This window comes from Coturnix japonica, chromosome 32, assembly GCF_054131305.1.
Source record: "Coturnix japonica strain WE chromosome 32, WE-NBRP24, whole genome shotgun sequence".
Lineage (NCBI taxonomy): Eukaryota > Metazoa > Chordata > Aves > Galliformes > Phasianidae > Coturnix > Coturnix japonica.
This window is the reverse complement of record NC_140694.1, coordinates 4,916,508-4,928,732: the sequence shown is the minus strand read 5'-3', so window position 1 is coordinate 4,928,732 and position 12,225 is coordinate 4,916,508.

Here is a 12,225-nt window from a genome sequence, read left to right as displayed (position 1 = left end):
TCTATTTATGTTATGAGGGAAAATTGTATCGCATTGAGATTTCCAGTTTTTACTCTTTGCAGATCTAACTCGATGCTGGAAGAATCCTGTACGTCATGTTCACACCATTTTCAATGAGCTGGATGAGTCTGTTGTTGGCATTTTAATACCACTGACCAGGCAGGCAATATGTATGGAGTATTTGGCTCTCTCTACAGTCATGAATGTTTGAGTATCTTCAACATGTGGCTCATTGCTTCCATTTCAGGCTGCCCAGAGAAGCTGTGGGTGCCTGTCCTTGGTGTTGAAGGCGAGGTTGGATGGGTGATGGGCAGCCTGAGCTGGTTAGTGGGCAGCCAGCCCATGGCAGGGTGTTTAGAACTGGATGATCTTGAAGGTTTCTTCCAATCCAAGCCCTCCCGTGATCCTATGATTCTGTGATTTCATTCAGGTTTATTGAGATGAGATGAGTTCTCCTAAATGTGCTGTTCTCCATATGATGATAATTGGAGTCTAGATGGATGACTTAAACCAGACACCAAACTTTCTGATGGCCAAAATGAAATGAACTCAATCCTTTACTGTGTCAGTAGTCTGTAACTAGAGCCCATCAGGTAATTCCCAGCCTCCTGCCTGTATCAGTGGCTGCACACAGTGAAAAAGTCTGATGGGATTTTAACCTCTAAAATGTTCAGAATCAGCCAGAGGGTGAATATATTCCCTATGCAAATACCTGCAGGAATAAGCTTGTCATGTATGTCCTCAGGTACCACAGTAGTTAATGGTGGGACTCAGTAGGTCATGCTGAAAGTTGAGTCTGCTGATCTTGAAGGCCTTTTCCAGCCTAAATGACCTTATGCTAATATTTCTGTATTTATTTCTGTTCAGCTCCCAGAAAACCTCCCACCCAGCCCCCAGCTGACTCCGTGGTGAAAAATAAAACAGAAACGTCAGTGACGCTGGCACGGTCCCCTCCGAAGATGCAACGCCCCATTCCAATCGATGGCTACATTGTGGAAGGCAATAAACTAACTGGCTTCACGTGGGTGAGGTGCCACGAGTCTCATGTCCCTGTCCCAGAGTTCACGGTGAGCAATCTGTCTGAAGAGGCTGATGATCAGTTCCGAGTGTCTGCAGTCAATGCACATGGACAGAGCCCGTCTCTGGAATTCCCAGGGAGCGTGCACCTTGGTAAGCACAAAAACCCCAATGGAAATGGGTCAGTGTGAGCTGAGCAGCTGTGTTGGTTCCCTAAAGATGTTTCCTTTGACTTTAAGGATAGTAGTGCATTAACACACCAAAGGCTTTCCCTTCTTCCTAGTTCTCCTATCAACCTCCAGCTACCACTAAAGTGATACAAGTTCTGTTTCTGTGACAGAGACATGAATATCCTTATCTTTTGATATCTCACATATGCAAGAGGCAGAACTTTCTGTAACAGATTTGAAGCATAGAAGTTCTTCTTCCAGCACTCATGCAAAGGGAGAAGAAGAAATGTCCCTATGATTTAAACTTCCATCTCTAAATGAGATCCCAGACTTGCATCTAAAGAGCATGAAGACATCCATGTTGTTCTTCCTCAGAACCAGTCCTGGCTGTGAAATCCCCCCTAACAACTGGTGAAGCTGTACCTGGAAGGAATGCCATGTTTACTATTGACCTTATAACAACGTGTTGCAGCACTTGGTACCTCTATGGTAAAGTCTTACAAGAAAGTGAGACCTGCATCATCAAGAGAACCCAAACTACTCACAGCCTAATGATAAAGAACGTCACCAAGAACGATGATGGAGCAGAAGTGAAATTTGTTGCCGAAAATGTTGATGTCAGCAGCAAGATGAGAGTGAGAGGTATTTGCTTTGATCCTTCTCCTTTCATCTTACAGTCAAGGCATAGTTGCTGTGATCTGATGATTAGAACTGGGGCTGCAGGCATTCACTGACTGTACCAAATACCTGAAATTGCATCCCATGGACTGACGTGAGTCCTGGTAATGACCTAAACATGATAGCACTGAGTGTAGGGTAAGCCAGTCTACCCAGCTGCTTGGTATCTGAACCAGATTGCTTCATGCCAGCTGATGAATGTCTGCAGTTCACAGCTATTGGACAGTGCATTCAGTCAGCAGGTTTACCACTGCATCACCATAGAGCAGTACTTTCAGCTCCAGGTTCAGACAGCCTTTCTGATTGCACTGGAATAGTTTAGAAGTAGGGGAGCAATCATTCCAATAATATCTCTATCAATCAGCTTTGCATGACAAAATAGAACAAATAAACATTCATGATGGGAGGACCTGTTTGTCATTGGGTGGAAACCTCTGCAGAAGCATGTTTAGAGCATTCTTAATCAGTAGAAGGAGATGTTTGGTTGATTTTTACTTAGTAAATCCGGCAAGAAGACCAAATGAAATATCTTGAATTGCTCAGCAGTGACACAATGATGAGTGCAGGAACAGAAGGTGATACTTTTTCAGAGATGTTGAAGGAAACATTGACCACGTTAGCCTGATATCAATTGAAATAACGAGGCCTTTGCTCCTTACAGGTGCTGCAGTGAGATTTACCAATAAGAGCAAAGATGTAGAAAAGATCTCCGCTCGGCTGCATGAGGAAGCCAAATTGCAGGCTGAGCTTTCAGACACAGGCGCTACTGTGGAGTGGATGAAGGATGGGAAGGAGCTCAAGGCCAGTGAAAATTATGAACTGCAAATTGTGGGGAAGAAACACACCCTGAAAATTCACAGCGTCTCAATGGATGATGCTGGAAGTTGTCAGTGCATCTGTGAGGGGGATAAAATGCTCTATCAGCTTTCAGTGAAAGGTATGTGACAGTCTGGGCTGTCCTCTTCCTGCCCAGGGCCAGCAGACTGCATTCACCTGACTCCCCGACAGTCCAGCTGTTGTCAGACAGCATGTGGGGTGTTTTCAGTGGCTGTTTTGACTTGAACTGGCCAATCTGCTTTGTAGAGCCATTTGATTTCTGTGTTCTGTCCTGTGATTCGTCCCTAAGATATAGAGGAAATCAAGGGAAAGATAGGAAAAAGAGCATCCCAGCCTTCCTGCTCTTCTCTCAGGTTGGCCACGAGAGATGATGTCAACTGCTCTTTTTGTAGCAGTGATCCCAAGTGTAGAAGAGACCTGTGAAGAGTCACAGGGATGTTTACTTAGCTGTCATTCCATGGTGGGATTTTTCTTACACAGATGTAGAGAGAAACTGAACTTTCCCACGCAGGTCTCTGTTTTGCTGCAGGGTGTAGGTCTGATCTCTGAGATCCACACGCTGGGCCTTGATTGCAATAAATGAGAGCCCTTTGTTTGCTCCAGTGGAAGACTTTCTATTTCTGCAGTACCCTCTGCAGATGACACAAATGCAAATGCACCTTCTTCCCAGCAACAATTGCCTTTTTTTTTTTTTTACACTGAGTATGCATGAGGCTCTTCATCATATTCTGCTGGCTTGTCACCCTTGTTGATCCATGGAGAGACGAGAAAGCCCTAGAGTAGTGTATGCACTTTGGCATTGGAGAGCTTACTTAATTGCTTCTTCTCAAAGAACAAACTCCAGAGAGGCATGGAGACAGCTCCAAAGAGAATTGAATAATGGGTATAAATTTAAGGAGAGCAAAACCCCCTGCCAAGGCTTGTCAGCTAGTCTTAATTTTGCTTTTCTTCTCTTTCTTTGTCACGATAGCATAATATTTCATACTGGCAGTTCTGCCCACAGAATTAACTGGCACAGGCTGCCCGGGGAGGTGGTGGGATCCCTGGAGGTGTTCAGGACCAGTTCTTGGGACCAGTGCTTTTTTACATGGTTATCAGTGACACCAATGATGCAATGGAGTGCACCCTCTGCTGTTTGCTGAGTGGTGCGGCTGATGCAGTGGAAGGAAGGGATGCCATTCAGAGGGAGCTCAACCGAGAGGTTGGCCTAGGTGAATCTAATGAGGTGGAACACAGCAAAGTGCAAGTTTTGCACTTGGGCTGGAGGAATCCCAGGCATTTCTACAGCCTGGGAGGAGCAGTCCTTAAGAGAAGCCCCGCAGAGAAGGACCTGGGGGTCCTGGTGGATGAAAAACAGAACGTGAGCCATCAGCGTGCTCTTGCAGCTCAGAGAGCAAATGGTCCCCTGGGCTCCATCAGAAGAGGGGATGGCCAGCAGGGACAGGGAGGTGATTGATCTTCATGATCCTTGAGGTCCCTTCCAACCCGGGCCATTCTATGTTTCTGTGATTACACTCGCTGTCAGAAATAACGGCAGCTGTACAGAAGCTGGATATATTGTGGGACAGTTCTTGTAACCAGCTGATTTTAAGACCCTGCCAGAGTTGAGAGTCTAAATTGCATGTCAGAAGAAAACTGGGAAAGTGGTTATTGCTCATTCTTTCTCATTTGCTGATTCTTTCTTTAGTGTTCCTTTTCCATAGGAGATTCTCGTGATGGAAGCAATTGAAGAAAGAACAAAAGCAGCTCTTGCCAAGAGTGCTTGAAGTCCCTGTGGAGAGAAGCAAAGAACTTGGGCTTCCTCTGGGATGCTCCCCACCATGTCTCAGGAAGGAGACAACTGCTGTTCCACTTTCTGCTCTGTGTGTGGAAAGGTACGTCTGGGTTTCTTCTGCTTGTTTTTTCTTTCTTTTTCTGGCTTTGAAGGAGAAGGGGTGGAGCAAGGGGAGACCCACTGGTCATTTGTTACCTCAAGAACAGGATGGATTCTGCATTGACTGTGAAAAACCTGGGCTAGTAGCATGGGCATGTTTCAGGCTGGACTCTTCTTTGGCTGCTTGGTTTCCTTTTGGCTACAGGGAGACAGCTGTCTAAAGGTGTGTTTTCAAACCCACTCTCCAAAACCATGTTTCACTGTTGCAGGTGGTTCAGTGAGCTCTTGCAGTGCAGATGCTGTAGTTTGCTGTAGAATCTGAATGGTTTCTGTTCCTAGGGGAGGACTGGGAGGAGGTAGTGAGAAGAGAATTCAATGCCTAAGGGGAGGGGAGATCGGGGATTGGTGGGAGAGGGAGCCAATAGGAGGGAGAGAGAAGTTGGGCGCAGGGTGATGGTAACATCCCTTTGTGACGTCATAATGCTCCTTTGTGACATCATAATGCTCCTTTGTGACGTCATAATGCCCCTTTGTGACATCATAATGCCCCGTTGTGACATCACAATGCCCCTTTGTGGCGTCACAATGCCCCTTTGTGACATCATAATGCTTCTTTGTGACATCACAATGCTTCTTTGTGATGTCATAATGCTCCTTTGTGATATCACAATGCCCCTTTGTGATGACATAATGTCTCCCCTTTGTGACGTCACAATGCCCCTTTGTGACATCATAATGCTTCTTTGTGATGTCATAATGCCCTTTGTGATGTCATAATGCTCCTTTGTGATATCACAATGCCCCTTTATGACGTCACAATACCCCTTTGTGATGTCATAATGCCTCTTCGTGACATCATAACTATCCTTTGTGACGTCATAATACCCCTTTGTGACGTCATAATGCTTATTTGTGATGTCATAATGCCCCTTTTTGACATCATAATGCCCCTTTGTTACATCATAATGCCCCTTTGTGACATCATAATGCTTATTTGTGACATCATAATGCCCCTTTGTGACATCATATCACCCCTTTGTGATGTCATACTACCCCATATGAAGTCCAGGCAGAGTCAAAACTTATGGACCTGCACGAGGATCACTTTCAAGACAGTGGCTCTGTTGCTTCAAGCTTATTTGCTTCGTCCTGCCGCCACTCTATTACCAAGTATCAACAACCTCTTGCATGATTCAACTTGCAAACGTTTGACACTAACCCTTGTGTTTCTGTGCCTTCCTAGATAATTCGAGCCCTTGTCAACCCCAAAGATCCAAACCAAGTAGTGATGTGCAGTGTGTTTCCATCAATGGAGAGTTCTTATTAAGCACAAATCGCTGCAATTCGGATGACAGCCTTCCACATGGTAACAGTGATGGACACAAGGGGCTCATCCACGTTCATGCTCTCATATCTCCTGGCTCTGCTGAAGCTCCTGACCTGAGCCTGCCAGACACCACAGTCACCTGCCTGGATTGTGACCCAGCGCCTTTGCAGTGCTGCCCATCCCAAGCACAGCCCGAGTGCCCCAACAGCAGCACCACCATGCAGGAGCAGGGCAGCATCAGTGAGGTGAAGCTGAGCATCTTAGATGGGGACTTAGAGTCAGGCTGCCAGTCCCAGGCACCAGGCAGCAGCACCAGCTCTGAGCCACTCACATCTTGACAAGAGGAGTCCTATCTTCACCCTTGACCTCTCAAGTCCTCCTGTCTTTTATTGAATAAAGTCACTCTCATGCTCAATCATCGCCTTGGCTGCATTCCGAGTCTTCATTCACAGGGATTGGGATGAATGCAACAAACAGCAAGGCAGCTCAGCTTGCAATGCTATGGCTGTGGGGTTCGTGCAGGCAGAGCTCTGGGTTCCCATTTTGCCTGGCTTTAGGATGTCTGCAGCATTTTGTATGGGAGCAAATAATCTCTAGCATCCAGGTTGCTGCTCATGATAATCCCAGTCTTCCTGGCTGTCGCTTTGTGATACCTTTCAAAGCCTTTTGATACTCTTTGATGCCTTGGCTGCTCCCTAACACCTCTGTCCTCCTGCCATGTTGACTCATGTCTCCCACTTTGAAGCTGGCTTTGCAGATCATCTCCAGCCCTGTCATCATCACGCTGCAGCAGGAGGTGCTCACCTGGCCCAGTGTCTGGCAGTGCTGCTTGTTCTGCAGATGAGCAGCTGCCTCCTCATCTCTTCAGCTACAGTAGTTTTTCTCAGGGCAGTTAGATGCAGTCATGCTCCTCTGGATTTGGTGTGTTAAATCCATGCTGCATGGCAGCAGTCAGTGCAATACAAAGGTGTTCTGTGTGCCACAGCATTTCTCCAGGGGCTGCCAAAGGTAGAAGCACAACACAGCACCATCCTTCTGACAGTAATGTCTGTGAGTGTTAGACATGTGAGCACTGCATCATCCCCAGCGTGTCAGTGCTTTTCCACACCAACCTGACTCTCACACTCTGCACTGAATGTAACTCTGCTCTTGTGGAGACAAATGCTTTCTGTCACATCCTCCATCCCTGCAACCATTTGCCGGTAGGCAGCTCTTGCAGAAGAATCAAGCAGCAGAACCTTTTGCTCACCCTACAGCATGCAAATGCTATGAAAGCAGAAATAACCTGGCGTGCTCTGGGTCTGCAAGGCTGCACAGATGGGAGAGGTAGATTGTGTTTTTGCAGTGGAAGTTTCCAGTATTTTCAGTACATAGTGTAGGCCCTAACTGAATGTATAACCCTCTTGTAAAACAGCTGTATAAGTAGTTTTTCCATCAAGAAAGTTGCTGAACAGAGTTAAGTTCAGACTGGGGGCATTCTGACATGGGTAGAATTGAGACAAGCACAAGATAAATACACAGGGTGGGTAGAGCCCAGCACAGCACAGAATGAATGTACTGACTGTTGGAAACATTGCCCTTCTCTCTCCGCAGAAAAGTACAAGGCAGACCTAAAAACAAGAGGTTGGTAATTGACCTTCTATGGAAATGAATCCTAGCAACAGTCTGGAGGAGACTGTGAGCCTGAGATGCTCAACCAATGAGAGCCATGAGAGCATCACCTGCATTGGGTTTAGGGCATAGAACAGAATTGATTTCACTGACTGGTGTGCAGTTTCTCCCTTGCCAACAGGGGATGTGTGCGCAGTATTGCAATAATGAATAAGCACTGCTGCTATCGCTGCCATCTTTGCCTAACTAGAAATCTTTGACTTTGAGAGTTTCTCACACAAGGGGAGAGGGTAAGAAAGTAAAGAGGCACAGAAAACTAAGGGAAACTGCTCTTCTTTATCTTATCTATAAAAATTGATACAATTGATGCTGTCGTGCATTTTTTTATTATTTTTAATTTTTTGCCAATGTCAGTTAGATTGTTTTAAAATATCCACACACCAAAATCTGACTACCAAGCAGATTTAATGAAAATGAAATGAAGGTGAGTTAGCGGAAAGCACAAGGCCATATTATATCAGGCTCTAGCAAATTTACAGGCAGTCACTGCACGAAGAGGTAGATTTGAGTTGCACATTATATGATTCCCACAAAGATTAATGAAATCTGAAGCTTTCAATATATTTCCCCTATAATCAAAAGAGAATGGATCCCCAGGGTCTGTCCCGCAGACGTTCTTTCCGTGGTCTCTGCTGCCACCTGCTGGCCAATACTCGGAACTGCCACTGTTGGGCGTTTGGTGCCGCAGGAAGCACAACGCAGATCTGAGTTCTGACCGGTCTACGCAGCAAATCCGCCAATCTTTATTGCGATAAGCCCTCCACATGGCATTGCACACGCACTCGAACACGCAACAGGCATAGATTTCTCCTAACTCCTCGAGGAGCAGGCAAGCAGAACAACTGAGCGCAGCACTGCTTGTGATTGGGCCACCCCCATCATAGAGATGTGTGTTAGATCTTTTACCCACCCCTGGCTTTTTTGGCTACAAGGGCACACTGCTGGCTCATGGTCAATCTGTCGTCCACCAGGACGCCCAGGTCCCTCTCAGCAGAGCTCCTCTCCAGCAGCTCTTCTTTCTGCTTACACAAGGAAGATAGTCTTGTCAATGCAGAGAAATGAATCACAGAATCACAGAATGACCCGGGTTGGAAGGGACCCCAAGGATCATGAAGCTCCAGCCCCCCTGCCTGGAAGGGCCACCAAACTTCCATGTTTACTAATGAAATAAATGAAATAAATGACAAAATTTCCTTTCAGAGAGTTGCATTCACACCTTGACTTAGGTTTGTACAGCTTGGGCATTTGGTCAGACGTGTACTGAAGTCAGGTTTTTCTTTGATTGAGAAAGCATTGAACTAGTTCCTCATTGATGTACAGTTCCTTAGAAATGGAGTAGTCCCCACTTCAGACCAGCTCCTACTGGATCCCATTTCCTGAGAGTCCCACAAGAAATTCTGGAGGAATCAGTTTGCTTTCTAATCTACCAACTGTCTGATACTTTCAACACCTTGAATAAATTGCCAGTTGCTGACTTGTTTCTTTTTGTAAATCTGTTGATGCACGCACAAAAAATGGATCAGAGCACGGGGTCTTATCTGGAGATGGGAAAACAATTGGATAAACAGAAAATTGTTATTTGCAAGTTTTGCAGATCTGTAAGTGGCTTTTCAAGAGATTGTACCACTTCTGCACATTGATTGTCTGACAGTTTCCCTATGATTTTACTTAAAAATGAAGAAGCAATGAAAAGCTCTGTGCTCTGTGGGTGTGCATGGCTGGCTCTGCCCTTCTCATAGAGGAGAAAATCAACATTTTCACCCCTGGTTCCTACACTTAGATAAAATCCCCTCCACTTACCTGCAATTTTCCTATGTGTGGAAACAGCCTGACCTCAGATGGGGTGAAGCAGCTTCTATTTGTCCTTTCCCATTATTGAGGGAATAATCTGTATTCTTTTATCGTAAGAAGAAAGGAAATTTTGGATGAGGGAAGTACCTACAACATGTAGAGACTCTTAGGAAACAGAAAAATAAAAATAATAAAAAAATAAAAACAGTATCACAAAGAAAATCTTGAAAAGAGCCAGATAATAAGGGAAAATAGCTGACTGCTGCAGGTGCACTTTGAAGACCCACAACAGAGGAAGCTGAGGTCTCTCCTTGTCCCTTCACTGTTTCTCAGTGTGCCTCATTGTGCCCAGGCGATGGCTTTTTTTATTATTTTACTTCTGTTATTACAGCAATTCACCTGCCAAAGAATTTAATTTGCTATGGAACTATATAGAATATCAGAGGAAAGACAGTGACAGTGCATGGACCCCCTTCTCTCTCCTCCTGGTATCTACATGTGCTGGAGAACTTCGCTTTTACCATAATATGCTTTGAAAGTGTTTGCAGCCTCATGATCTTTCTGGCTCTGCACAAACCTGCCTTCTCCAAGAGATTTTACTTTGAGATGTTGATGGCAGCTTGTAGTTTCTCCTTTTGGGAACCCTACTTGTCCTGGGCATCCTGATGTCTGAGTGGAGTCAGTCCTTGCTCTACAGCATCTTTCAACACCAAATATGCTGACCCCACTGCCAAGAGAACATTTCCTTGTAAAAAGCAACACAAAGAATTGAAGTCAGGGGTCATATTTGATATGGTCAATAAATCCATCCCTGGCTGACTTTCTTTATTAAGTTTCAGACATTTTTAATGAAAGAGCTATAATCCCTGTAATAAATTTTCTCTTGGTTTTCTATGTATTCAGATCTTAGTCTATGAAGAAGTAAAAGTGAATACAACTGAATTTACCATTGAATTGTAATATTTATTTCTTCTTCTGGTAGTATGTAGCAAATCATCTGTGCCTTACTGACTTCCCTTACTGACTGTGTTGCTAAATATCCTAATGGAAATCTCTTTTATTTGTATTTCTTTCTCCTTTCCCCTGTTAAGGATTTCATGGCTGCTCTCAGGTCACCGTGGAGCCTTTTGTACTCCAGGCTGAACAGTCCCAGCTCTTTCAGCCTGTCCTCATAGGAGAGGTGTTCCAGCCCTTGAATCAGTTCTATGGCATGTATCAGTGACCTGTACATGCTCCAACAGGTCCATGTCTCTCCTGTACTGAGGACTCTGCATCTGGATGCAGTACTCCAGATGAGGCCTCATCAGCACAGAGTAGAGGGGCAGGATCGCCTCCTTTGCCCTGCTGGCCGTGCTTCTTTTGATGCAGCCCAGGATATGGTTAACTTTCTGTGCTGTGAGAGCACACTGCTGGCTCATGTTCAGCTTCCCACCAACAGGAACCCCAGGTATTTTTCGCCAGGACTTTGCTCAATCCTTTCAGGCATTTCCCTTCCACTGAAAGCTTGATCCAGGATCTTGCCTTGTTCATGTGCACGGTGCTTTCTCACTTCATTGTGTGCACGGTGATTTCCCAAATAAGTCCAGATTTGCAGCATTTCCTTTCCAAAAAGAACTGAAGGTTGGGAATAAAGTGGGGAGGAGAGAGATAGATTCCAGCTGTATCTGCTGATCCATCTTTGCCTCATAGCAGGAAATAATCAAACACCTGTCTTAGTTCCTGGTGCTGTTCAAAGAGGAACTCCTCATGAAAGATGAATTTCTTCCTCAAGTTCTATTGATCACAGTACCGGTCTGTTTATCAGTGTTCTGTTTTGGACCCCTCACTATAAGAAAGATATTGAGGCCCTAAATCTTGTCCAGTGAAAGGCAACAAAGCAGTGAAGGATCTGGAGCAAAATTAAGCTGGGCTGTTCTTTTTTTTTTTTTTTTTGAGAACCAAAGCAATAATATTTTTATTTTATTTCTTTATTTATTGCTTACATCCCACTGAATGCAGCAAGAATATTCAGAAATATAAGTGTGAGGTGCCACTTCTCTCTTGCTGGTGCAAAAGCAGATCAAACCTCTGCACATCAGGAGCAAAAAGAGACAGATTTTGCAGAGCACTCCATAGCTGGGACTGCAGGAGGGCTCAGCCTGCTGTGCATAGCAAAGTTTCTCTTGTGTCCCTTGTCTCACTGCAGCTTTAAGGAATTCCCGAGGGGAGCTGCCTTAATAGCAAGTTGTACCACTTTTAAAGCTACATTTGTATCGCTCACACAGCAAGAGCTCTTGTCACATGGAAGCCATCGAATGAAAACACTGACGTGGCAAGAGAATAAGGCAAGATAATGAGAAATTAAGAGCATGAAAAGTAAATGCTCTAGAAAAGCTGACACTTCATAACACTTCAAGTGAACACTTGCCTGAATTTCAAAGTCGACCGATAAAAAATTATTTGCTTTTCTTATGTAACAGAAATAGATAAAGAATTCTGTTTGGATAGGAAAAGATTCCACTAGGCTGCAATTTATGTATGGATGCTCAATATTTAAGGAAATTGATTCTTTTACTTTGTAAAAGTGCTGTGCGTCACAGGGCAACCATGGGTCCTGTGATCCATCCTGCCCAGCCCCACAGCACGGGGCTCAGCTGTGACCCAGGAGCAGCCACCATCCTGTCCATGGCAGGGTGACCCTGCGCATGCCATCGTGCCCTCCACCAGGCCATGGAAACTGCATTTTCTTCTTCCCCCCCCCATCCCCAGAATGATAAAAGACAGACTCCATCAAGTCAATAGAGATGCTCCTGTTTCAAGGTGTGCAGAAATTCCCACCCTGCAGTGGTTTGAACAAGGACTGGTGACACGAAACAAACGGG